This window comes from Podarcis melisellensis (genome assembly GCF_964234715.1).
Source record: "Podarcis melisellensis genome assembly, chromosome: 7".
Lineage (NCBI taxonomy): Eukaryota > Metazoa > Chordata > Lepidosauria > Squamata > Lacertidae > Podarcis > Podarcis melisellensis.
The window spans coordinates 48,574,636-48,602,509 of NC_138539.1; the positions used below are offsets into that span (position 1 = coordinate 48,574,636).

The 27,874-nt window shown below is 40.9% G+C and overlaps 1 long non-coding RNA gene across 1 annotated transcript in view; it reads left to right on the plus strand.

Annotated features, from left to right (window-relative positions):
- Positions 1-27,874, plus strand: part of LOC309373702 — a 151,140-nt gene that overhangs the window by 54,271 nt on the left and 68,995 nt on the right. Inside the window, exon 2 of the long non-coding RNA XR_014170134.1 lies at positions 23,515-23,594. This is a non-coding gene — a long non-coding RNA (uncharacterized lncRNA). The remainder of the gene's footprint in view (positions 1-23,514; positions 23,595-27,874) is intronic.

Below are 27,874 nucleotides of genomic sequence, written 5' to 3' on the forward strand. Positions count from 1 at the left end.
GCAGCTGAAAAGTTTAGAGATGGGGAAACTAGGGATATTCTGGGATCAAATAAGAAGCCAGGATGGTTTTTGTCATTCCGGGACTGTCCCAGGAAAATCAGGACACTTGGAGGATATGGCATGCGTGTTTTAATGATGTTTCATTTCAGATTTTTCTCTGTAAGCTGCTTTGAACTAAACTGAGACCTGCCTCTCCCAAATCGCTGCTTTCTGCAAAGCATTCTTCCAGTGGAAGGAGAGGAATGTGCAAGTGAAACAATTTGTATTGTGAAATTTATAAGCCTTCTCTTGACATAGACTAGGCTTGGCGTAATGCAGCAGTACATTAAAAGGATAAAAAAATGGCCACTCTACCCTCTAAAACAGTAAAAACATCACAAATGCTAAACTTCCAGTCCACTCAATCAAGTTCTCAGTCCAAGGACAACTTATAAAATTAGTTCAAATGCATATCCCATTGGTAAGTCTCCAGGAGGGAAGAAGTTCTTGCTGGAACCAAAATGCCTTTTTAGGTGTGCTTGTTTTATCTCCATGTATCTCATGTGCAAGGGAGGAAAAAGGCAGAAGCTAAGCTAATAAAAATTGTTAAAATGGGGAGGTTCCCCCCCCCCAAGTTAATATTTGTCTTATTTGTTCTTCATAAGCCATAGCTTGTTGGAACAACCAATATTTCTTGCTTCTATGCTTGGATTTCACAAGACAAATGTAGAGAACTTTAATCACATTAAAAATATTGAGGTTAGATAACAGTATGTTTTGGAATTCCTACAGCACAGGGTGGGTCTGTTAGCCCCATAGCAACATGAATATATTTTATGCCCTGTTACTCAGCAGGAGAAAGAGAAGACCCATTCCTTAGCCAGGAAACACATTTGTTTACCACATACTGGCCCCGATCCAGGACTTCTTGCATGCAGCATTTAAATTGCTATGCATGATTATCTTTTCTCTGAAAGTACTGGTTGCTTGTTAGGGAAAAATGAATAGAAAGAGCCTATATCCATTTCCACAACAGAGTTTGTGGGGCTGATAATATTTGGAAGTATATTCACCTGTCTGACAGTGTAGGAAAGGTCCATAGATTGGATTTTGGTTTGGGTACAGAAACTGCCTTTGTTGTTTTGGTGGATGATTGACACTAGGAGAGGAAGAGAAACAAACCTTTTTCCAGACAAAATATCCTGATGCCAGGGAACTCAGTGGAATGACAAGCTGAAGGAAAAGTAAACCTTCTTCTTGGATTCATATTCCCCCTAAATGTGCCAGATTAGCTCTAGGAGCAAGGCTTTCTTTGTGGTGGCCCTGGATCTGTGGGAATTAATGCTATCTCCTGGGAAGTCTGCTTGTCTACCTCACTTGTTTCTTTTCAGAAACAGATAAATGCTTTTTATTAAGTCATATCTTTGAAAGCTAGGGCATTAGACTGCTCATTGTTGGCGGTCTTGTTCCTTATTTGTTCTTGAATACTATCTGTTTTTACCTTTTATTTTTCTGTGTCCTAACGTTTCCTCGGCATACAGCATTGAGAATACTTGTGTGGAAAAGTAACATATAAATAAAAGTTGTATCCATATAGGGAAATCTGTTTCATCCCACCTTGATATGTTTGAAGACTTCAAGGGTTCTATTTAACTCATCAACACCCTGATACTTAGAAGGCTTGCAATACCTTCTGGGTCATGGAAAAGGCCAAATGGTGGGATTAGAAATCCAGAAGTTACAAAGGACTAAAAATTATTAATGGTGCAACAAAAATCAGTCTATGATCTCATTGAAACGAGACAGATGCACTTTCTTTCATTATGACATGCAGTGACTCCAACAAATGTTAAAATCACAGATTTTGAAAGCAGGTCTTGTACTATCTATTATTTCTTGGGACATTTGCAGGGAAACAAAACCAAAACGTGTACTAGAAGAAGCAAAAATCACCAGTGTCAAAGCAATGATTCTTCGTTGGACTGGTCATGTTCTCTGGATGCCTGAGTATCGACTTTCAAAGCAACTACTCTATTCCAAACTTAAAAATGGAAAGTGTAATGCTGATGGTCAACAAAAGAGGTTTAAAGACTTTCTCAAGGCGAATCTATAAAATGTAGTATAAACACCGACAACTGAGAAACATTGACCTGTGAGCGCTCCAGCTGGAGGACAGCCCTTACCAAAGTTGTCATGGACTTTGAAGATGCTTAAACTCAGGACAAAAGGGAAGGCACGTTTGTCAAACCTTCACCATGATCAACCCTGTCCCAGAAACCTACGTCCCCACTGTGGAAGGACGTGTGGATCCAGAATGGGCCTCCACAGTCACTTATGGACTCACTGTTAGGACCATGTTCATGGAAGACAATTTTACTCCGGTGCAAGTGATCACCAAAGAATAAGAAGAATTTCTTGGGATAGTCATCTTAAAGAAAAATATATCAGTGTGTTTTGTAAAGTTTGACACAGTGGCTGTTATTTGTCTTTTGACTTACATGAAGAAATGGCTCATCTCTGGCTCAATGTGTAATTTTTTATAGTGATATAAACCAGGTTACCCAGAATATGGCCTTTCATTTTACCAGCCTCATCTCACCTGTATGCTTCTTAAAGTTAAGCAATGGGACCATTTTTGTACCAACAGTTTATTTGCATTACAAGCTATGAATAGTGAATGTGCTGATTGATTACCCAAATGCAAATCCCTACTCATAACTTTTTTTACATAGTCTACATGATTCAGAGGTGTGTGCCACTGTATGTGCTCTATAAAGATTGACCAAAGAAAGTTGGGTATGGAAAATGATGCCTACAGTTTGGGAAGATGACCTTAAAATTTGATTTGGGAATGACTCACTTAAACCTTTGAGTTTCTCCAAACGCAGTTTACTAGGTTTAGGTTGAATGATATTTTATTTATTGTTTATTTTAAAATTTGCCAACACTGTGATCAAGTGGGCATTTAACAGCTTTACCATGAACCTAGATTGCACCTCTTCAAGTGCAGGTTGTTTGTACGGTTAGTGATCCGTTTATCCCCAGCATACTGTTTAAGTGACTGCCCACTTGGAAACTGAAGGATAAAATACATTGGTAGAATATAAATTAGTTCTTTGGATATGATCTAATATGTATCAGTTTCACTAAAAAGGCACCAAGCAATCAGAAGCATTTACTGTTTGCATGTTGTGAGTTAATTATAATTAAATGTGATTTCATTTTGCTTTTCCTATATATGGTGTCCGAATTTTGACAGGCTAAGTATATCTTGTGAATATTTCTCAGCCAGTGACAGACAAGCAATGTACAACACAGTGATCTGGAGGGGTGTTTATGTCAAAGTTTTTTGCCCCTCATGAATGTGACCCAGAACAGGAATAAACTGTTACATTCTAAGAGTACCAGCAGGGAGTCACAGTAAGTGTTGTTCATTCTCTTGCCAAATTTTCTACCACAAAGAATCCATACTTAACATATCAGTTCAGCTGAGACACAGCCCCGTGCCACACAAATTACTACAGCTGGTGCTGTTTTGCTTCTAATTTCAAAGCATCCAGTTCTCCTGAAAATACGGTACATTAAATATTTCAACAAACCACACCATTCTTCAGGAGCTTCTGGGGCAAAAATTCCATGTAGATGCTTCTAGAAGTGCATCTAGTTCATTCACCTCCACCTTGAAATTATGGAGGCTGCTAAATGATTCAACAATTAAGAAATATTTTTGGCTTTCCATAGAAAGATTTGTATCCAGTGGTGTATTTCATGTGGACAGAAGGCTCTTCAGTTCAGAGGAGGTTTCCATTAGTAGAAATGAGGGGAATCAAATTTTGCTTCAGAGGGTTGGGAGGTGGCGTGAAGAGAGAGGAAATGGGCAAAAATGGCCTTCCTCCCTGTTCTGCTGACAGAAGCTTCCACTGGATCAAAAGCCCTTCAATCTGTGCAAGGGACACCACTGAATACAATCCTAAATGTGGTGTGTGTGTATCTATTTACTAGAAAATTCCATAGTATTTGGGTGATAGCAAACTGCCATTTTGTAATGATCTCAGGCAGGCAAGCAAGCTCCAATAAGAAATTAATGAGTCTCTGGCAGTTTTACGTACATTTATTTACAATCTAAATCCAGAGAGCAGCTCTGAGCCTGCCACCATTAGCTACAAGTTGGTCACTCAGAGTCTCCGCCCCTGTCACAGCACGAAGGGCACCAAAGCCCAGTTCTTCCTTTCTTACACTTTTGTTGCATTTTAACCCTTTCAGCTCTTCTAGTTCAGGGAGAAGGTGGTTGAAACCCGCCCCCCCTGCTATCAAAAGAAGAAGCCTCTAAATGCTGCCTTTCTCCTAGTTGCATAGCAACCCCCTCAAGGCTGTCTATCTCCTCCCTTCCCTCTGTCTGCGAGCTTTCCGTGTCTGGGAACTCCTGATGAAGGTGGGCCAGGGTAACCCACTCCTGCTAGTCTCCAGAGTCAGACTCTGTCTTCCTCTGTACTGGCTCTGTACTTCATCTCCAGAGTCTGGCTCTTCACAGGTGTTCAATTCAGCCACATCCCTGATACATTTTAAGTAGTGCAGAAATATTACATGGGTAAGTAAAAAGGCAAGAACCTGAATAGTTCTTGCGTCAGTTGAGTGATTGTTTTACACTGTTGTACATTAATCTTATGTGAACCACATTTCATAGTAGTAATGCAGTAGTTAAGTACAAATGCAAATCATTATTGGTTCCATTTACTGTAAATCATTTTTATATAATTGCTTCTAATAGCAAACTCAAGTGATTGAGTGCTCATCAGTTTAGAAACAAAATAGGGCCATCCAAAAACAAATTAGCACTTTCTACATACATGGAGGACTAATCAGACATGCACAAGTCCTCTAGCACAATATAATACAGTGGAGGAAAGGCATTGGGAGTCTTTCTTCTTCTTTCCTTCTCCTGACCTCTCCTTCCTCCAGAGAATTCTGGGAAGTTCTACAAAGGTCCTCCTCAAAATTGGCCAGAGCTCTGAACAGGACCACATCTGGAGATAATGTTCCACTGCAGTGTTTAATTACAAGTTCCATTTGTTGCCTTATACTACTTCCCTTAAAACACTGTATAAAATAGAACTTAATTTGCAGGCAAACTCTTCCAGAATATTCATTAAAAACCTGTTGGATAGTGGCCATAGTAGCTAAGATTTCAAAATGGTAGAGATGTAGGTTTGTAAATCCCATTATCAACATTTTAAAAAATTGCTAATTGTTTTGCTGTGGGCAGCTTATCTATGCTTGGGTTTCATTACTTCAGTTTCCATGGGTGACACACATGTAAAAACACCCTGCTCACATCAAATCTTTCAGCATCCCAGTTTCTGTATGAAATAGGTCCAGCTAATGGTAATGCACTCTCTATTTCTCCTGAGCACAGCCCACTAACCCCTAGTAAATATACCAACTGATTATCATTTCATTAATTGTTTTTTTTGTGAGATCGATCTAAGATAATAAATGTCAAATTACTGCAAAAATTCAAACATGACATATTACTTTCTGAGACAATTAAGGTAAATATTTCCTTTTCAAAAGACACTGTTATTTTCAATACATTGTACTGGTTAGGGCACTTGTTTAATCAAGGGTTATAATTTACAAAAAAAAAAAAACACTGAATGGTTTTGGAAATGTATCACAGATGTTCAACTGAGTTAGCTTTGCAGCACTATGTTGAAGGTCACAAGGTTAAGACCTTTGGCATCATCTAATATAGCTGGTGCCCCAGTACTGAAATGAAGTCATCTGCTTCTAATGATTTTGGTTTAGTTTTGTCAAGACAGAAACCAGCATGCCTTCCTATATTGTGAGCATAATTTACTGAAAAGGACAACGGTAACATTCACTTCTCACTCAACTATATTGGATGGAAATGAAATCTTAGAGAATGACACTGAAGCTCCCACACACATTGAACTGAACTGAAAATATGGGGGAAATAAGAGTAGTAGATGAAGCAGATAAACCTGAAAGCACACAGTGCTGCTTGTCTTAAGCTTTTTGCTGGTAGATATTCCCCCCAAACAGAAAAGATATTTAAATGTTCTAACACACTACCATTGTATCAAGCTGCATGCTTGATATCCTTGCCGTATGACTGATGTAGAGAAGTGTTGCACCCTTGCCGGTTATTTTTTAAAAACGGCTTTTAGCTGTTGCTCAGATGCTATGTAGGCAGGCATATTTCAAAAGGCCAAGCTTTGAGGGGGGAGGGATCTAATTTAGTGGAGAGAATTTTGCTTTCAATCTCAATTCAAAGTGCTGGTTATGACCTTTAAAGCCCTGTGTAGTTTGAGTCCAGGATATTTTAAGGACTGTGCTTTCCAAAACTAACCTGCCTCTGTGTTGAAATTGTCAGCTGTTTTGGTGCCTGCTGTCATCAGAGGTGCAATTAGCAGTGACTCAAGACAACTACTCTTAGACTGTGGAACTCCCTTCCCCTAGAGGCTCATATGTCTTCCACATTGCAGACTTTGCACTCCACTGTGCAGACAGTATTTTGCTGAGCCCTTACCCTGAGTGATTTTTTCTGCTTAGCTCTTTATTATTGGTTTTGCCACTGTACTACGGTTTTCCTCAACTTGATGTCCCTCAGAACTCACACGACAACTCCCATGTGCCCCAGCCAGCATGGCAGTCTGGAGGACACCAAGTTGAGAAAGACTGCTGCATTAGAGTTATTGACAACTTGCCCCTTCATATGTTTTAAAACATTTTTTGTGATGTTTTATTGTGGTTTCATGTCTGTAAGCTACTTTGAAGGCCTCCTTCTGGCAGAAAAGTAAAATAAATAAAAATGCTAAATGAATAAATAAGTTGAATTATAGGAGCCTGCATTTCCCTTTTGTTTTTCAGACTGGATGATGATGTTTTACTATTAAATTAATTTCTCTCAGTGGCACAGTTCAGTTTAGACCATTAGAATTATATGTATATGAACTAATTCAGAAGGTAAACACCCACATTTCATTTATTAGACATGGCATATATATTAGGGCTGTGCACCAGATTCAGAGAGGGATGCAGTGTTTACTCGAATTGATTTGACGGTGTATCCAAGTTGGGTATTGTCCAGGCCAGCCTGGATTAGGTGCAGGGGCATAATATAGACCCTAATAGAGGCAATTTAATCAATAGTTATTTTGTTGTGTAAGCTAAAAATGCATGGATATGGTAGGTATGCTTCTGTTTCATTCTCAGCTTCATGAATTTTTAAGAAGGAAGAGCCATATACAAATTTTACCATGAATAGATGAATCTAAAGATGCACATGGCTGTTTTTCAGAGGAATATTTGATATAAAATTATAAGCAATTGGTGGCATTATTCCAATAAGCTTCCTAACAAAGGACATAATCCCAAATGAATGCTTTTAAAAGGGCTCCTTTACCATTTTATTTGCAGAGAATAATACAGTTATGTGTGTGTTTGCTGGGAGGTCTTCACAGATTACTTAAGTATCTTTCTAAATTCTGGTTATTCATGTACTACAAACACTGGGGTTATCATAATATATTATCCTTAATATACAGGGGTACCTCGGGTTACATACGCTTCAGGTTACAGATTCCGCTAACCCAGAAATAGTACCTCGGGTTAAGAACTTTGCTTCAGGATGAGAACATAAATCGCACCGTGGCGGCAGCTGGAGGCCCCATTAGCTAAAGTGGTGCTTCAGGTTAAGAACAGTTTCAGGTTAAGAACGGACCTCTGGAACGAATTAAGTACGTAACCAGAGGTACCACTGTAGTATCTTTTTTCTTTCTTTCTTAAAAAAATTAATTAATTACATATTTAAGTAGGAACAAAACCAAGGAAAGCAACAGCAAAAACAATGAAAGGGAAATGTAGAAGGCATGAAGAAGCAAACATTGTCTTAGGTATGTGTGGTATAGGACGATAGGAATAAACAGAATAATTCAGTTACATAAGGAAGACATCAGGGTTAATGTTAGAAAAATAATAGGCATCAAAATTATATATGACAGTCAAATAAATGCCAAATTTGTCAAGCTTGTGATAATGGTTGTCTGGATGTTATCATTATTCAGTTTGCAAGTGATAAGATAATGGCTTGGATCCAAAGAACCATGTGGGAAAGGAGAACTGTAATAGTGCTGCTTTTTTTGTGAACTCTTGCACAAGTGCCAGTAGAATATCTGCAGCTGGGTTGGGAGATCCGGCGAAAAGGGACGAGAGAGGAGACTGCCATGGCCATGCCCCTTGCTGGCAATGATTGGCCAGCAGAGCCATTTTTGGCATGGCTCTGCCCAGTGCTTGTGACGCGGCTGGGGTTGGCAGAAGTGGGCGTCATGCCCCTGCCCCTAAGCCGGATCACAGCAGGGACCCGGATGCCTAGCTGCAACACTGCCCACTGAGAAAGGTGAGCAGACTTGTGTACCAAGGCCCCATGACTCGCAGTTCCCTAGAGATTAATAAACACACGGACACGAGTATTTGGGTTTATGGGATCAAATAGGCTACAACTTTAGGGGTTACAGATGTGAGCGATTTGGCTTAGGCATTGGGTGAAGCCAGGCTATTATCTCAACTCCTGACATCTGCAGGGAGTCCAACTAAAGGTAAACCACCACTAGGGGAGCCCTATAGGTAAAGGTAAAGGTAAAGGTACCCCTGCCCGTACGGGCCAGTCTTGCCAGACTCTGGGGTTGTGCGCCCATCTCACTCAAGAGGCCAGGGGCCAGCGCTGTCCGGAGACTCTTCCGGGTCACGTGGCCAGCGTGACATCGCTGCTCTGGCAAGCCAGAGCCGCACACGGAAACGCCGTTTACCTTCCCGCTGGTAAGTGGTCCCTATTTATCTACTTGCACCCGAGGTTGCTTTTGAACTGCTAGGTTGGCAGGCGCTGGGACCGAGCAACGGGAGCGCACCCCGCAGCGGGGATTCGAACCGCCGACCTTTCGATCGGCAAGCCCTAGGCGCTGAGGCTTTAACCCACAGCGCCACCTGCGTCCCCAGGGGAGCCCTATAACTTACATCAAATAGGGACACCCCGAGGAGTCCCCATTGGGGTCGTGGCATGGCCCAATCCCATGTCTGGGCATTGGACAGGATCCACACCCAATTGCTTTACCCAATGCCTAACCGCCACTTGAGCCCAAATGGCTCATCACCAACACCCTCACACCTGCAACCAATCCCTGATGCCCTCTGTAATACCATTCAACTAGATATCATTGCCAGCATTGGAAAGGTGTACCCTGTTGCTACAGAACAAGACCTCCTGGTCAAAGCTGATGGCAGGGTGCCGTATCACTACCTGTTAATAGCTACCAGGTCAGGGCAAGCACGCCAGCAACGCCTTTCCAACAGCTGAGACCAAATTATGGCTAAGTCTGGGTATGGAGCAGCAAGCTTATCAAAGTCATTTTTAATGTTCTAGACACATTCTATCAAAATCCACTGACATATTTGCCAAACAGTGGTATCACAATGAATATCCATGATTGGGAATGAGCAGAAGTTAATGTGTCAAGCACACAGACCAGTCGGACGTGAATGACCCCATTGTGATAAAAGTCTTGCCCAAGGATAGATGAGAGGGGCACCAACCATATCTCCCTGGGGAGAACATTCCACAAACAGAGGGAGGGGCATGATTGAAAAAGCCTGTTTTCATGTTGTCACCCTCCAAACCTCCTGTGGAGGGAGCACACACAACAGGGCTTCAGATGATGACTGCAGGGTCCAAGTTGATTTATGTGGGGAGAGGTGGTTCCTGAGGTGCTGGGGCTGTATAAGGCTTTATAGGTCAAAAACAGTACTTTGAATTGAGCCTGGGAACTAACTGATAGCCAGTGCAGTTGTGCCAGACTCAGCATTACATGCACAGGAATATGGCTAATATAATGCATTTTGAAGCAAAGAAGAACATACAGCTGCTCACCTGTTTGCTTTTTAACTAGGATCATTAAAACAAATTGCTGATGTATCCCATTCTCATTATTGTTGTACTTTTGGCTGCAAGCAGGAAGTCCATGAAATCTTGTTTGAAAGCCTCATGAGATTTCATGCCCAATTTACCAGTCTTAAGGGCTTTGGAAAGTTTGGATATGGTTCAGATAAGCATCTGCAATTCTATGTGCTTGTTAACTCTGAAAGAACCTGTGTGGTTAGTCTTATGTTGTTGCACAGATTGAGCCTTGTGTGTCTTCCTATTCACCGTGGAATTCTGTCTAACACTTTAGAGCACAGTTGAGAAAGAAGACCTATTGACAAATGTATTCACTAACGTTGGGTGTTTTTCTTAATAAAAGTTAAATAACAAAGTCAATTTTTCAGCAGATGTTTAACCTACAATAGAGTAGCTTTGATATTCTACATTTGAATGTTTCCTGGCCATTTCTTATTTCCAAAAGGCACTGAAAGTCAAGGACTCATGTAGAGATGTCAGCAAGGATTCTTCTACATTTAAATGTCTGTGAAGCTATCCCACTATTGACTTAACAGGAACCAACTGTGTTTTTTGTAAATGAACTCTGGAATAAATTGTAAATAATGCCAGACATCATACTGATTTCTGAGAAGAGGTCCTCTAAGATCTTTGTTCTCCTGCAGCTCTAGGTTGATGGGAGACCATGAGTATTATGGTCATGCTAGGAAAAATGTCCCTATTCTCACTTACAGAAATTTTATTGTTCTTTCTTTCCATTGTTCCATAATGCCCAACAGATCATGCAACTGCTGCTTTGCACAGCACACACACAAGCAGCCTTGTACATGGCGTTGCTTGAGAATTCTAATAAATAAAAATATCAGTGCAGTTTTGAAATCAGTGGTTAAAATCTTTGAAAGGTTAAGTCTACCATCTTGATTCACAACGGCATCCAGTTGTATCCAAACATAGACAAAAACCTGCTCCTTTACATCGGGAACCATAGGGCCAAATTTGGTTGGAACTTTGGTTACAATAGACAATTTCTCTCTCCTCTATCTCTCTCTCTGTGTATTGTTAGGAGGGGTTTTGGGAGAGTGGGGGAGGAAGTTGGCTGAATGTGAGATTCTTCTAACCCCTGGATCCAGCAAGTACTCGACTATAAGCCAAGCTAGTTTATGGTGTTGAGGTGTTGAGGCCTGGGTGATGGGTCATTAAGGAAAACAAAGGAAATGGGCTCTGTGAGATGGCAAATGGGTATGGCCCCTGCCCTAGCACACCATTAGTTAGAAGAACGAAGCCAGAGTTTATAGTTGAGTTGCAGTGATGTGACCTAGAAGTAAAGCAACAAGCTGGAGAGAGTCAGAGTAACATTTGAGATGCTTTAATCTAAGTTTGATTTCTGCTTTAATCTAAGTCTGTAGCCAAGGAAGAAACAAGACCCCTTTGGGGTGTTAATGCTGTGAACCCCTCCATCATAGGCTCAGGCTGTATATTTGGGTATATAAACCATTATTATCATAAAGACACCACAGTCTCGGCTGTGTCTCATTTCCAGAAGGAAACCTGAACCCTGGGTAAATGCCTGGAACCCCTGAAATTTTGCACCTCTCAGATAGTGGGCTGACATGCAACACTATCAAAGGTTGCTTCTCTATTGCATTAAGCTTGCAAACTCTTGGGATAGCCCTTAGCTGGGACTGTGGCTGGTGCAAGATATTGTTACTTCAGTGCTGCTGACAGGGCAGCCCCCTCCACTGCCTTTCGGGGCACCAGCCTAGCATAGGAGTTGCAGGACAGGGTGTGTGGGATGTACAGCTCTGCCCCCCAACAACTTACCATCACTCCCTGAGGTCCTTTTTTCCTACTTAATGGCAATACTGGCCCTTGTTGGGACAGAGATTGCTTTATGAGTTTCAAATATTTTGTAGCCATCCTTTATCCCTTACTCCAGAGTGGAGTAAACAAAAAGCAGGCTAGATTAAAAAGGACCTAAATGGCTGGACAAATAAGAACAGAAAGCGGAAAGAGTGTAATAGTCGCACCCTATCTCCTTGGGAAGGGTGTTCCAAAATTGGGGTTCCACCACATAAAAGGTTATTGTAGCCAGCCTATTGCCAAGTGCTGGTGTGGTTTGTTGATGGATTAGTGCCCAAGGGGACTGCTGGGGAAGAAGGCGGGGAGACCCAAAGCAGGTGGAGCCAGAGCCAATGACAGGGAAAGCAATTCAATTTTAGCATTTTCTCCTTCTCCCTGCTGAGTTCTACAAGGACGACACTGAGACTAAGGAGGAGGAAACTTCCAGCCACCACACTCCATAGACTGGCTGTAAGAAGGCAGGTAGGCAGGGGAAGGCTGAGGCTTGTGGGGCAATGCCGCATTCATCCTAATGTAGCAGCCACCATTTGCATGGATACTGGGAAACCCAGTGGTTTCTAGCAGTGAAGCTCTCAGAGGAGGGTGCATTGCTATTACCCATAGCTACTGCATATATGGTTCATGTACCCAATGCTTAGGTGCAGCTCAATGAGTGTATGAGTCCCCTGGCATGAACACTGCAGCTAGTAAATCAGGTTTACTTTCCTGCAGGGGAGAGAAGCAGCGGAATAAGAAGCAGCAGCATGATCAGTGCAGTCTTGAGGAGTCTACTTGTTCCCCATACTCTGGGCTTAATTAGGAGACTCCATTCCCAATGGCATGACCTAATGGCGGCAAACAGAGTATAGTTAACACATGGGGCAAGTCTGTGATGTGGCCTTCTGGAATGGAAGATTGCAATCTGCTAGTGGTGGCGGAGGAGATGAGGGGCACAGCAGAAAGGAGGCCTGTCCGTGGAGACTAAAGTGGCAGACACAGGAAAGAGCTTTGTTTCCTTCACAGAAGTTTAGGAAGAGCTGGGGTGAATTTGATTTCAAAGCCCAACAGTGCGGCTGTGGCATTTGTTTCCAATTCAGCAGGAATGAGTGTATGGTTTGAACAATTCTTTCGAGGTTCCTGGTGGGGGGAAGCATAACTCATCTCAGCTGGCTGTGTTAGGAGATCAAATGACAGAAAATTTTTCACTCAAAGCCCAGGGTATCCTTCTGGCAACCAGAGCTCTTGTACATCTTCATAGATCCGTTATCCTGTGCTGCGTGGACCCAGGTCTCCGTGCTGGATGGAAACTGCTCGCCTCCAAAACAATTTTACTGTTGCCAGATGTTGGCTCCCTGCCTGCTTTTACATAATTCAGCACTTTTCTTTACTCAAGATGTTACAATTTAAAGAGGCTCTAGAAGTTTTATTTTAAATGGCTTGGCAATGCATATTTCTTATTCATTTCTTCCCAGCTCAGACAGGATCTTCCTCCACCCCATGTTGTGGATTTTCTGCTCATAGTGTAGGTTACTTCTAATAAGCAGGAAGAACAAAACCCTCTCAACACAGTCATATTTTTGTTTTAAAGGAAAAACTCATGGCAAGGTGGTGCATTCTCCTTCCTGTTGATTCCTCACACCCAAACGTAATATGATTTTCATGCTTCTCACAATACCTGCGGCAGATGATATATTTTTCTATACGTTTTTGTTTCTCGCTCCTACTTGCTTGCACTATGTTCATACTGCACATGTAGTAGCCTAAATTACCGTGGATTTGTGATACCTCTCTGGGATTGGTATAACAAAAAGCTGAAAATTGGTGCAAAGCTCTGAAACCGGCGGCAGGATGCATCTCATTTAAACTTGCTGTGCCGCAAGGGGCAGTGAGCATATACAACTGAGATCAGTTCGTGCAGCAAGGAGTTCTTTGTAATACGTGTGGTGTAGACCTACTTCCATTTACCAAATGATTAATAACTGTTAGCTATTTAAAAAAACCCATCTTGGCCAAATTTAAAATATGCAAATCACTCTTTCTGTCCCTTCAGTTTTTCTGCAAGCAGCATTGCAATATTTATGAAGAAGGGTTATAGCCCTGAGTTACAGCACTTGCTTTACTCTTCAAAGGCAGATTCCATGCTCAGTCCATGGCATCTCCAGGTTGACTCAGGAAAGACTCCTTCCTGAAACCTTGGAGAACTACTGCCAGTCCGTGTCAACAGCAGAGGATGAGATGTATCCCTGGTCTGAATCAGTGCTGGGCAGCTTGTTATGTTACTGTGATCCCAAGAGCTACGGCAATGCAGATTTTGCTGTTAGCATTCTGGATGATAGCCTAAAGGACAATCCACACCTCGCATTTAAAGCACATCCAGTGCGCATTTAAAGCACACGACTTTCCCCAAAGAATCTGTGGGAATGTTCAGGGATGCAGGAGAGGATATATTGTGAGATTATATCCTTATCCAACTTGTGCTAACAAGTTCCCAAAATATCAGCAAAGTAAGACATTCCCCTTTTAAGTTCGCAACAGTAACATGTGCTCAGGTTTGCTAGAACCTCTATAACAATTACTCTGGTAATTTCCCCTTTGTTCCCTCCTAAAATACAAGGGACGACACAGTCTTTTTTAAAAGTATAAAAAGAGTTTACATTCTGTTCACAATCGGATCCCAGAAGGCTTAATAAGGTAATATACATTTAGAATCTATCTTATAAGAAGATAGTCCCTTTCTCCTCTCTTGGCTGGGAGCCAAGAGAGCATCTTTAGCAGCTTCTTTGAAGGCAGATGGCAGAGAGAGAGATGGCTGCCCTGCCCTGTGCTTTTATCATTACCTGCACAGGTAAGACCACACCCACCTCTGCTCACATGCGGAGGAAGTCTGTCCTAGGAAGTTCACCTGCTGGCTAGACAAACATCCCTCCCCATGTCTACACATGTACACTCTAGGAATGTTGTAATTGACTGCTCCTCTGTTTTACATCCCACAGAATCCTGGGAGCTGTTGTTTGTTAAGGAGGCTGGGAATTGTAGCTCTGTGAAGGGGGGTGGGGGAACTGTCAGGCCAGACCCTATAAATATCTAATCAAGTAACGTTAACAGTGAGCAGGTAAATAAACTTCATTTTAGGCATTGATATTCTGCCTCATGATTATTCTGAAAATACTGGCCTCTTCACATTGTGTTGCTGCCTGGCCTATAACATCAAATATAGTAACTGACGAGTGCCATGAGAGAAGACAGATTCTGTTCAAGGGTTGGTGGTTGTGTACAAAGAATTGAAATCTGAAATAAACGCTACGTAATACTCTAAATTAGGTCAGTCTGGCTTAGGCTGCAATGCTAACCACACTTACCTGGGAATTCAATCTGACTTCTGAGTAGATTTGGTTTGGATTGTGCAGTTAGCTGGAGTACACTGTGGCCCATAGGATGAAATATAATTATATTACTTTGCAGAGCATGTTGGCAGGGGTTTGTGACAAGTTAAAAGCTTAATAGAATTATTGTGCTCTTACTTTGCCACCCCCACTCTGTTATTGAAAGCTGAATGTTTCTAAAGTGATAGACAAGCTCCCATCATATACAAATTATAGAATGCATTTTAAAAGTCAATTCTAATGCTTATACTTGGCATACTTGATCAAGTTATTTTAGGCACACGAACCTTCTGACTGCTGAGGGGGGCAAAGTCCATACAGAAGTTCTCTGAGCTGTTTTGACAGATTCATGTGTCTCTATTGCTAGTAGGTTGACAGACTGAATGAAGGCCAAGAAGGCTCCAAATGTGTGTGTGTGTGTGTGGAGGAACCCAATGCGTTTTGACAGCAGTTGGTTTGGGTAATTAATGGGACTCATACACTGCAACAGCAATTCTATTTTCACCCACATTTTCCCTTGTTTTCTTAAATTGAGGAAAAATGATTTGCTTGGTGTGCAATTTGTATTTAGTACTGATGGGCAATATCATCATTGTAAGCATGCAGGGCTTGAACAAACTGCATCCTACATATCTAAGATTCAGAACACTACATTTTCAATCCTTATTTCAGGGTATTTATCACAATGTAATTCCTGGTGACTTAGATGGCAAAGACCGACAGCATTCAGCATATTAGCATTCTTTTGTTCTGACTAGTTATGCCACAATTTCAAACCAGAGTCCCATATTCACCAGGAGTTGCTGGAGCTCATTTATGTTCCTGTGTAATAGATTCTGGTTCTGGCCTGTTGTTCATCCGCATCTGCTACTATCAAGTGCTCACAGTTACCATACCCATGTACAGTGGTACCTTGGGTTAAGTACTTAATTCGTTCTGGAGGTCCGTTCTTAACCTGAAACTGTTCTTAACCTGAAGCACCACTTTAGCTAATGGGGCCTCCTGCTGCTGCTGCACCGCTGGAGCACGATTTCTGTTCTCACCCTGAAGCAAAGTTATTAATCCGAGGTACTATTTCTGGGTTAGCAGAGTCTGTAACCTGAAGCGTATGTAACCCGGGGTACCACTGTAATCTGAAGTGAATTCTAGCAGTTTCTTTTCCCTTTCATTTTAAAAAGTTATGGCAGTAAAATATGTATACTTTGAACTGAACATCTGATTTTGAAGTCCAATTGAATCATTCAGAAGTGATCCTTTTAATTTGCAGTTGTTTCCCAGATCAAACATTCTGCACCCTCTGGGAATAAATGCAAAATCTTAAACTGCAAAAGTATGTAGTAAAATCATTGCAGATTAATGTTATCTTTTCCACACTGACGTAAGTGGCAAGAGTCCCACAAGAAGAGCAAGTATTTTTTCTCAGAACAATTCCCATTTGCAGTTTGTACTAATCACCATAAATTATCTCCCACTCTGTAGCAGCCATGTAAATGTGTGGGATGCACTTAGCTATCCATCTGTGTCTGAATTCCTATGTGATAGCTACTGCTTAAGATGAAATGGGTTAGGGCACCCTTCACCAACCCAGTGCCCTTCCGGAACATCTGGAAGGCATGGGACTAGCAAATACTGAGTTAGGGCACACATCTTAGGACATAACCTTGGCCCTGAATACTGCTAGAAGCTTATCTGACTTTCACTGTCTTTTTCTCACCATGTCTCCCTCAGCTGGCTTCTGTCCCTCCTCCAAATAATCTTTCTGAGACTGCAGCTAGAACTACTGTGTTGTTGCAGAACTAGGTACTTGAACTAGATAATTGTGGGAGGCAGCCCAGGACATCCATTTAGTAAAAGTAGGATGAGTTGCTGTTTTTTTTCCACCTACAAAAATGTATGGAGATATCTATGCCACAAGGCTTTACATATGTTTGAGGAGTGATATGTGCAGTCTCCACAGGAAAAAATAACAGACTACTAGGCCAATGCTATGAACTCCATCCCTCACATTAAGTGAGCACATGTGTGTGTGTGTAATATATGCAAACACATCTGCCAATCAAGAATAGGCTTATATAAGAAATAGAAACCCTAAGGACTTCAGGGGACAATGGCTATGTGTCTTTCTATCAGAGCCATGGTGGTAGAGAGGAAATAGAGCAAAAATACAAGTGCTTATTCTTTTTCTTCTTCTATGATTTTGGTATCTTACTGGATTTTCTTGCTCATTCACATTGCATGGCAGAGGATGCATTCTTTAATTTATATACAAGTACAAGATTGTATACAATCTAGGGACGCGGGTGGCGCTGTGGGTAAAAGCCTCAGCGCCTAGCGCTTGCCGATCGAAAGGTCGGCGGTTCGAATCCCCGCAGCGGGGTGCGCTCCCGTCTTTCGGTCCCAGCGCCTGCCAACCTAGCAGTTCGAAAGCACCCTCGGGTGCAAGTAGATAAATAGGGACCGCTTTCTAGCGGGAAGGTAAACGGCGTTTCCGTGTGCAGCTCTGGCTCGCCAGAGCAGCGATGTCACGCTGGCCACGTGACCCGGAAGTGTCTTCGGACAGCGCTGGCCCCTGGCCTCTTGAGTGAGATGGGCGCACAACCCCAGAGTCTGGCAAGACTGGCCCGTACGGGCAGGGGTACCTTTACCTTACAAGATTGTTTACTGAGTGACAGGGGAAGAACATTGCCTATAAATGTTGCCTAATATGCAATTCCCATTTAAGTGAATGAGATCAGAGCTGGTCTTGGAGAAAATAAACTGGATTAGTCAGTGCCCATTTGAATGAGGGTCATACATGTGTTTATACCTTTGTGATCTATGTGGTCATCAGTGGTAGTTGTGGGAGCCCACTCCACAATATTTTTCTAGGATTGTCCTTCTGTAAATCAGGAGGAGTAAAACTTGAATTGCAAGCTGGTAGCAAAATTGTATTTCCAACACATAATTCTTTATTTCCTTGCTCAGCACATCCTTAAGGTTGTGATAGGTTTGGAGATGTGCTGAATAAATCATTACTATAGTTAAACTCATGATGCTGTCTACTTGTTTGGAAAGATCTGGAAATTACAATTTAAATCAGTTTTTAGTTACTTTTGAGAGGCGAGAGAAGAACTTGGGTACTAGAGGGCCAGCAAGTTTAGCAATAAGATAATTTGATGCCTGTCCAAATCAGCCACAAGTTAAATCCGTTTAAATGAGCACAAAACCTGTATGTGAAGCCACTGTTACCAAGACTTCAACATAGAGTTTCACTACTACAGTCATTGTACAAAACTTTCCATTACGCTTTTAATGTTCGTAAAAAAATGCATTGGGAGCAAAAACACAGTACAATAGGAACCCCAGATGATCCTCTTCATATTATAAAGTGCTTTTGCTCCCAAAGGATACTGTTGTCTTAGGTCTTCTTTTCTTTTAACCATGATTAAGACAAGAATAAAAAGTTTTGTGGGTAGAGGTTTGTAGAGGCTGTCAAAAAGCACCAGTCCATGTTGGCTCTATGTAGTGGGCATAAAACTTTGAAAAGCTCTCATGTCATATGATTGCTTATAGTATGCAGTGTCCTTGCACCAATACTGTATGTTTCCAGTGATGTCAGCAACCACACTGGCATGCTGACAATGCACGCACATGGGTGGCACATGGCTTAAGAAGCTTTTAGGTTTTAACCCATCACATGGAATGTTGACATGAGTGAGTGCCTTTTGGCAGCCTTCATATTGGGAACTGGTGGTGGTGGTGAAATAATGTTTAAATCGTCCCAAAACTCCATCTATTATGTTATATCATGGTGTGCATTTTCTGGAGCTAAACCGAACACTGTATTTAAGATGTTTTTATTCATTGCCTGAGAATTGTTTGGGTCTCTAGGTTTGTCTGGAAGCAGAATATATGTATTAGTGATCAGCCGGCCTATTATGGAGGAAAATGAGTGGGAAAATCAGTGCAGCAGAGGGCAATATATTGAGAAACATAGAATGATTTGAAGAACAAAAATTGAGTTAGCAGATTCATTTTCTGGCAGCCTAAGTGATGTCCCTGTCCATGGACTACTGGATCAGCCAAAAATCTCTGTCTGTCTGTCTGCCTCACATTTGCTGCAGAAGTAATTTTTCTACAACTAGTGCACAATTTAAAATCCCCCGGTGGTCCTTATTTTATGTAAAGAACAAACATTGACACATTGTGTGGTCTACACATGCTGAGATGAAATTTTAACATGAATTACAAGCTTTTTTATTTTTTAAAAAACCACTTGTTGGGGGTCTTATATTAGTCATTATATTGAATTAATGCTTTTCTTTGTAATTTATTGCTAAGAAGGCAATATTGTCATAATGTAACATCTGAAAAACAAACACCATCATTTCAAGAAGGATTAAAGACAATAGCAACATAGCAACTGTTTCTGTTTGTTTGATGATTAATCCTTGACTCTGGGTAATGCTAGGGATTTTTTCAGGAACTGTTGGTTCACATCATTAAAGATGCTTTTAGCTTTATTAAGACATTTGTTAAATATGTTTTTGCTTAAGGGCTTTAGTTGAGCGGCTGGCAATCAATAGAATAATTGTATACTGAATTTTGTGACTGTTGCCACAAGTAAAGAGAAATTGGACAGAGATCCAGGAGTTGAGGACACACCAGGCAGGCAATGGGCCATTCTAGGTCCCCACAGGATCTGCTCTATCTTGGCAGCTTTCATTTTCTTTGTTTCAATGATGTTGTGTTGAGATGCCAAGTCTTCTTAAGCCAACCGTGCATGCCAACAATAAAATAATAGCTCTCTAGAGAAATGTAGTTTGAAAAGTTTATGTTTTTCACAACTAGATACCAGAGATGCTGCTGAATGCCACAAAAAGGCATTTTTCTGTGTTGTATTTATTTATTTTTATAATTTATATCTCACCCTTTCTCCATTGACCTCAGGTAAAGGTTACAAGAATAAATACAAACAATAATAAATTTAAATCAGTTAAAAACCATCCATTAACTACATTTTAAAGTCCAGAAATATTATTCATCTAAAGCCTGATGATAAAATACATGTTTTCAGTTTGCTAAAAGTAAGCAAAAGGTAGTGCCAAGTGGATTTCTGAGGAGAAGGCCCACTGTTGAATTAGTTCTCCGCAGGCTTTCCCCAGTGATAGCAACATTCAGGTTGTAAACTCATAGTAAAATGAAGACTCATACAATAATAATTCACAAGTGGCAGTACAGTACACATACATTCCCCCTCCCTGCCTTTATGGTGCCATCTCTGTGAAGGAAAAACATTCAGTATCTATTGACCCTCAGAAACGAATCACAAGAAACCTTCCAAACCTTGTCCACTTCTATTTAATTATCACAGATGGTTTCCATCACTGAGTTACAGAAACTGAAAGGAAGATCTTCAGTAGTGTTTTATGGCTTCCTGGCTGTTATTTGCTAGCTGTGGCTAAGGATTGTATAAAACAGGATATAGCACCAGCAGCAGCAGAAGAAAAAAAAACCCTCTCCCGAAAGAGACAGCATCATGAATAAGCAAACAAGCCATGTCAGCCATTATCCAGAGACTAAAGGAGTCAAAAGACTTCAAAGATTGCAGGAACCACATTGTGAGAAAAATAATGACCACACTATAAAAACAAATACAATATTCCGCTGCTTGCTTGCAAGATCCTGGCAGCCTTTCTTCAGCTGCAGAATCAAAACATTTCTACCACCCCTGAACTTCCCGGAGAAACCTCTGCTCCTTAACACCTACTGTGATCTGAGGTCATGAGGAGCCAATGTCAGCTCAGCATAAAGAAAGGTTCACATACTCAACTGAGACCCACGTTCAAGAGAGGAAAAAATAGTTTTGAAGGCATTTTGCTGATTCCTTTCAACATCCTCCCTTATAAATCGGGTGACTTTAAAGCTATCCAATTTCAGTGTTAATTTCAACTGGCTGGAGAAGAGCACTTAGGATACACCTTCCTTCCCTTTAAGATGTCCAGATGGATTATTTGTCTTAGACTGAAAATTCAGACATTGGGAGGGCAGAGGTTGGCATCTGGCCACCCCTCCTGTGATTCAAACTGCATGTGACGCACTCATCTCTGCGCTATGCATTAGTTCTATACATGAAGCTGTTGAAATCTAAAACTAAAATATAAAATGTCAATTTCTGAGTGATGCCAAATTTGCAACATGGCTAGCTTCTAATATTTATTGTTCTGATAAACTCCCTTAAACCATGGAGTTTTGCAAAGTAACGATTCCTCCTCAGCCTCATCACTATTCTTAGGGAACAATAACGGTAGAATTAGTAGCAAATTACTGCCCATCTCAAAATGCATAAATTATGATTGTGTGAAGAGGAAACATGACAGATGAATGGTAGCTAATCTGGAGAAATTCTGTTCATCTGTTTAATACATTTTAATCCCACCCTCTCTCTGAGAAGCTCAGAGCAGCCTACATGGTTCCCTTCTCTTCCTTAGCATCCCAAGACAAGTAAATGTGTTCTGTGGCTTGAACCTGAGGACTTCAACATAAGTATCCCTTTTCCTAATTCAACATGGCATGATATTGGCTCACTACTGACAGGGGAGAGGAGAAGAGAAAAGCTAACTTATGCCTAAAAAGGTAAAGGTAAAGGTACCCCTGCCCGTACGGGCCAGTCTTGACAGACTCTGGGGTTGTGCGCCCATCTCACTTAAGAGGCCAGGGGCCAGCGCTGTCCGGAGACACTTCCGGGTCACGTGGCCAGCGTGACATCGCTGCTCTGGCGAGCCAGAGCCGCACACAGAAACGCCGTTTACCTTCCCGCTGGTAAGCGGTCCCTATTTATCTACTTGCACCCGGAGGTGCTTTCGAACTGCTAGGTTGGCAGGCGCTGGGACCGAGCAGCAGGAGCGCACCCCGCCACAGGGATTCGAACCGCCGACCTTTCGATCGGCAAGTCCTAGGCGCTGAGGCTTTAACCCACAGCGCCACCTGCGTCCCAACTTATGCCTACCATGTGCAAATTCCTGATGGGTTTATAAGTTACAAAAAACATTGAAAAGTAGATGTTTGAAGAACCTTGCACATGTTCCTTTTCAGGCATAATGTTCAAATGGGGAACTTAGAATCTTAGAATTATGGACTCATAGAGTTGGAAGAGACCACAAGAGTCATCTAGTTCAACCCTCAACAATGCAGGAATCTCAGCTACAACATCCATGACAGATGGCCATCTAACCTGCGCTTAAAAACATCTAAGGAAGGAAAGTCCACCAACTACTTAAGGAGGCTGTTCTACTGTTGTACAACTGTTACCATCAGAAAGTTCTTCCTAATGTTTAGTCAGAATCTCCTTTCTTGTAACTTTTGTTCCGGTCCTACCCTCTGGAAGTTAGGATTATTACCTGGGATAGAAATGCTAGTTAGTAGTGTAATCAGATCCTATTAAGTGACAAGGTAAAAAGCAGTTTTTTAGGGCTGAAATAGGCGTTGATTATATGAACAGATAAATAAATAAAATTAAGGAAAACCCATCTGCATTTAAGCCCTGTGTTCATAATTAACTGTGCTGCATCTGCCAAACATGCGCTATGTGGCAACATGTGAGAAACATATGTAATAACCTGCAAGGTTCAACAAGTGCTGGCATTGATGGGTTATTGGCACTATTTATTCATCCAGGCCTTTAGTTAACTGTCTATTTGTGGCATTAAGCGCCCTTGCCACACCTGTTTGTTGTTATTGTTTTAAGGTGATACTGGTTTTATATAAATTTGATTTTATTGTGTGCTATGTTATTATCCCAGGATTGAGTCCTCTAGAATTTTCCTAAATAAATAAATGGCATACGTCTAGTTCTTTCTAGCAGTTTTATTTGTGGGACGGGTTATTTGTTTGTTTGTTTTATTGTGCATTTTGTATTCAGATTTTCTGTTATGAACCACCCTGGGATCGTCAGACGAAGGATGGTATACAAATTAAATCAATCAGTATCATTGTCATCACATACATTAGATTGATTATAAAGCCATTGGGTACTTTATAACTGAGAAGCAGGGAGTGATGAGAATAGAAATGGAATAGGTCAAGGTTTAAATTGGCCAATTGATTCTTTACTTGGGGTTGGGGAAAATAGGACTTATTAAGGCAATTCATTCTATGAGACTAGCACAACTCTGAGGAATGCCAAAGAAAGCAAGATGTCAAAACCATATGTGCATCATATTTTTCCATGGGTGATCCTGAATATAAATATACATTTTTTAAAAAATGTCAACTACTGCTTTATGTGTTTATTTCTCTTTGGAATGGAATTCACTGGGTTAATTTTTATTAGCTGCTATAATTGATAGCAGTTAGGTGCTTACCTCTCATTCTCATTTATTTCAGGTTGCAGACACTATATTTCCATAGTCTGATGACTTCATGCTGGAGCTGTTTCATCAGACAAGCCTGAGCTTGAACTAAAGGTACGTAGTATTTCCTTAAAACATAGATGTTAGTGTTATTTTTTACAGGTTGCTTAGCAAATTGCACATTTTTATGGTCACTCAACAGTCTGGGGTGGCAGCAGGGGTAAGCAAGAGTGGGGGATTTCAGACAATACTTTAAATACTTTTTTATTTCAGGCTGTTTTTATTTTGTGTGTGTGGTGCTTTGCATTGTTTTCACTGCTACTGTTTTAATGCTTTAATGCTAGATGTATTCATGAGGTTCTGATTGAGAGAGTGTTTGGGAATATTGTAGTATTGATTTAATTTTCTTTTTTGATGTAAAAAAGAAAATTGGGAAGTTTTACCCTAAATAATAGCAAATTAATAAATATTCATTAAAATTTGTTGGTTCTAGTGGCGCAAGATTTGTGTGTGCCCTATTTTCTTTCTGTTACTGTCATCATTTTTAATTTTTATTATGGCTAGGGGTCTCAGAAACTGAAAGAAGCCCATGATTGTACATAAGAAATTGGGTACATAACCCCAAATATCAAGTGTTAGCATTGTGGACTGATTAATATTACGCTACTGCCATGAGAAGCCTCCATAAAATGGAATGAAGCAGTGATTCAGCTGCCTAATACATTTGATTTAATCTTAAAAGTCACATTTACATAGCAATATGGCCTTACAAGACAGAAGCATTTTAGGGGAAGCAGCCCCCAAACTATTTTTATCCCACAGAATATTGTGTTGTTTGGAAAGCTTCCCCACCAGCTTATTTGATTTTAGTGGTGGCTTTCACAATGGCATAATGGCATGGTGACTAAGCTAACAAAAGGTATTCTGTGCTCTTTTAAACTGTTTCATAATGTATGGTGTTTAGGGATATATTAATAATCTATAGTTCCATTTCTCTGTATACAATCAATGCACAGCCTTTGTCACTGGTGAACTCAATTATGAGAGCCTACCCCACCCCGATCTGTAGTAATAGGAGTAAAATTAAACTGGGAAAAAACCAAGTCAGCACATCTTTAACCAGGTGTTCAAGACTGTATTCTTTGAGACTGAGAATTAGATTATCTTTTGTGGGAAGAGCTGTTTATTTTACCCCACATAGAATTAGTGAAACATTTCTGTCTTCCATCTTTTTTTTGGGGGGGGGAATCCCCTTGAATATCCTGTTTGAAAAGGCATGGTAAGAAACAGTGGACATAAATAAACAATAAATACAGCATATCTCCCTATGCAAACAAATGAGATTTGTAATAACATAGCCATGGCAATAAAGAATGTTTACCTCAATTTTATATAGCATAAGCTTATAACGTTTGGGACTTAGAGAATCCCAGATTCATTTCCTCTTACAGTTCCTTGCACCACAATAAAATTGTTCTCTTACAGCTGCCAACACATCTTCTGCCAATAGCCTTGGGACTTTCTGATAATCTCCTTGTTTATCCAAGAACAATTATTTTCATCACAGAGAGGCTACTTTGTATGTCATGTGCAAGGTTCTTAACAGAAATGGGGGCCACTATACAATCTTTATACAGAAAAGTGCTTTGCTCCCCAGTCAGCGTGAGAAAGAATCTACACGGGGTTGCCACCTAATCCATAAAAGGGAGAACAAAAATTCAAGGGTTTAACAAGGATGCTGAGCTTAAATTAACAAGCAAACAAATAAAACTTGGGTGTGATCCATAACCATTAAAAGTAGTGGGAAATCTGCCATTTATTTCAACGAGACGTTGATTCCATTCCATTCTGAGAAGCAAAACCACCATTGTTGTGGCCAGTATTAAATAGGAATTGGGAGAAATTCATGTGTTTTTCATTTTAATACAAACAAACCTAATTCACACCCAATATGCAAACCAAAATGCAATCTGAGTTTTATGTTGCAGTTCCCCAACAAAAAATGCATACAACAATTTGTGCGTTCAGGAAAAATGCATGAGCAGAATACATTATATTAGTGAATATTGTTTGGAAAAAATGGATTATGCTGCAAAACTGCATATAAGATACCTAGGAGAAGTATGCATGAAAATGCATACAAATGTTAATGTAGGTTATTTTTAAAAAGCATAAACCATCATAAACCAATGTGGAAAGGCAATGAATGAAACCAAAATGGGCAGATAGGTATATCTCTAATATTAAACAATTGACAAGGTAGGAACCATAGAGTGCTCCAACTCTGAGGGCAGAACAAACTGCTATCATGGTCTGTTCATTCATCTAGAGCAGACATGTTCAACCGGTCAACTGCGATCGACAGGTAGTGATCGCAGTTCATTGCCGAGAACCCAATCAGCCATGGGCATGACCAGGGGTGATCGATCACAATCACGGAATTTAAAGAACTGGGGAATTAATGTCTCCACCCTCCCGCTCCCCTCTCTCTGTCCCTCTGTTGCGTCAAGTGGGCAGTGTTTGGCATTTTCTGTTGGCGATTGGGAATACGATGATTGGCTTTAGCGCTGCGTGCGTTTTTTAGCAGTGGAGTTTTAGGTGAGCGAATCATGTCATTCCCCCTTCAAAGAAGCTCAGTCAACTCTGGTCAATCCTCAATAACGATTGGTAGATCATTGCCAGTTTTTTTTTAATACTGGGAGTAGATCACAGTCTCTTGGGACTTGATCTAGAGAATGGGCAACCCAACCTACAGTTACTTATAATGATAATTATATTGTTAAAGGTGCAGTGGTTTTTCTTACCTCCAGAACACAATGAACACCCAAATGGGGTGAAGGTTAAAGGCTAAAGGTTTTATTAAATAGCCCAAAGAAAGCTACAAAGCATTGGCATGATCTTACACCCCTTCAGTCTTTCATTGCCGAGAACCCAATCAGCCATGGGCATGACTCCTGAAGATGGAGATGCAGCCCTTTCTGCAGTCTAGACTCTGCAGAGCTTCTCCCTAACAGAGGTATTCTCTGGGCTTGTAAGCCCACACATAAATTCCCACCAAAGGGAAAGATTGGAATTGTTGTTGTTGTTGTTGTTGTTATTTAGTTGTTTAGTCGTATCTGACTCTTTGTGACCCCATGGACCAGAGCACATCAGGCACTCCTGTCTTCCACTGCCTCCTGCAGTTTGGTTAAGCTCATGCTGGTAGCTTCAAGAACACTGTCCAACCATCTCATCCTCTGTCGTCTCCTCCTTCTTGTGCCCTCCATCTTTCCCAACATCAGGGTCTTTTCCAGGGAGTCTTCTCTTCTCATGAGGTGGCCAAAGTACTGGAGCCTCAGCTTCACGATCTGTCCTTCCAGTGAGCACTCAGGGCTGATTTCCTTAAGAATGGATAGGTTCGATCTTCTTGCAGTGGGACTCTCAAGAGTCTCCTCCAGCACCATAATTCAAAAGCATCAATTCTTTGGCGATGAGCCTTCTTTATGGTCCAGCTCTCACTTCCATACATCACTACTGGGAAAACCATAGCTTTAACTATATGGACCTTTGTTGGCAAGGTCTCTGCTTTTTAGGATGCTGTCTAGGTTAAGATTGGGATTACATAAACCAAACCTGGTGCTTGAGTGACACAATGGCTGCTACTCATCATTAGTATTGTCAGCATACTGTCCCCTTGATTTTCTTCTTTCATATTAAATGAAAAAAATAATTGTCTCCTTTGTCTTTAGTATCTTTGTCACTTTCTTCTGAATCATTATCTATTTGTCAACATGTTTCTTGAATTGAATGGGCTACGGCGTTCTTTATGAGACCTCGCCACACTGTTATCTCCTGAGTCTCCTCCTCAATCTACCATGGGTTTGATCTCTTATGTATCAAAAGTTTTCCAGGCAGTTGCTCCAGTCTAGTTATAGCCTATGTGTAGATAATAAAGGATGGGAATATGCTTGGGGTGGCAAATGAAGGCAGCTTAGCTCTGGTTGCCACTACTTTTTAAGGGAGAGGCATGCTCCACTGTCAGATGCAATATCTCATTGAAACCAGTGATTAAAAGCAGTATAAAAATGTTGCAAATAAATGAATAAGTATCATTTTATTTTGATGTTCAGCCGTGCCACCAACATTCCCCACTCCTTAAGGAAATAAAGTTTATGTTCAAAATCCATCAGAAATGAAAAGCAAAAAAGGATTGTAGGATTTAATTTGGACTGACTTTGCCAGCACTTCTTTCTTTTGATAGACAATTCGGTTTCATGTGCTATCTTTCAGGTGTCTCACTATATGCCACAGGAAACCAGTCTTGCTCAGGATTTCCCCACCCATCTCTTTAAACTAAAAACAACTGCAATTCACTTTAATCTCTGAAGGCTATCCAAACATTGTGCTGGAAAATG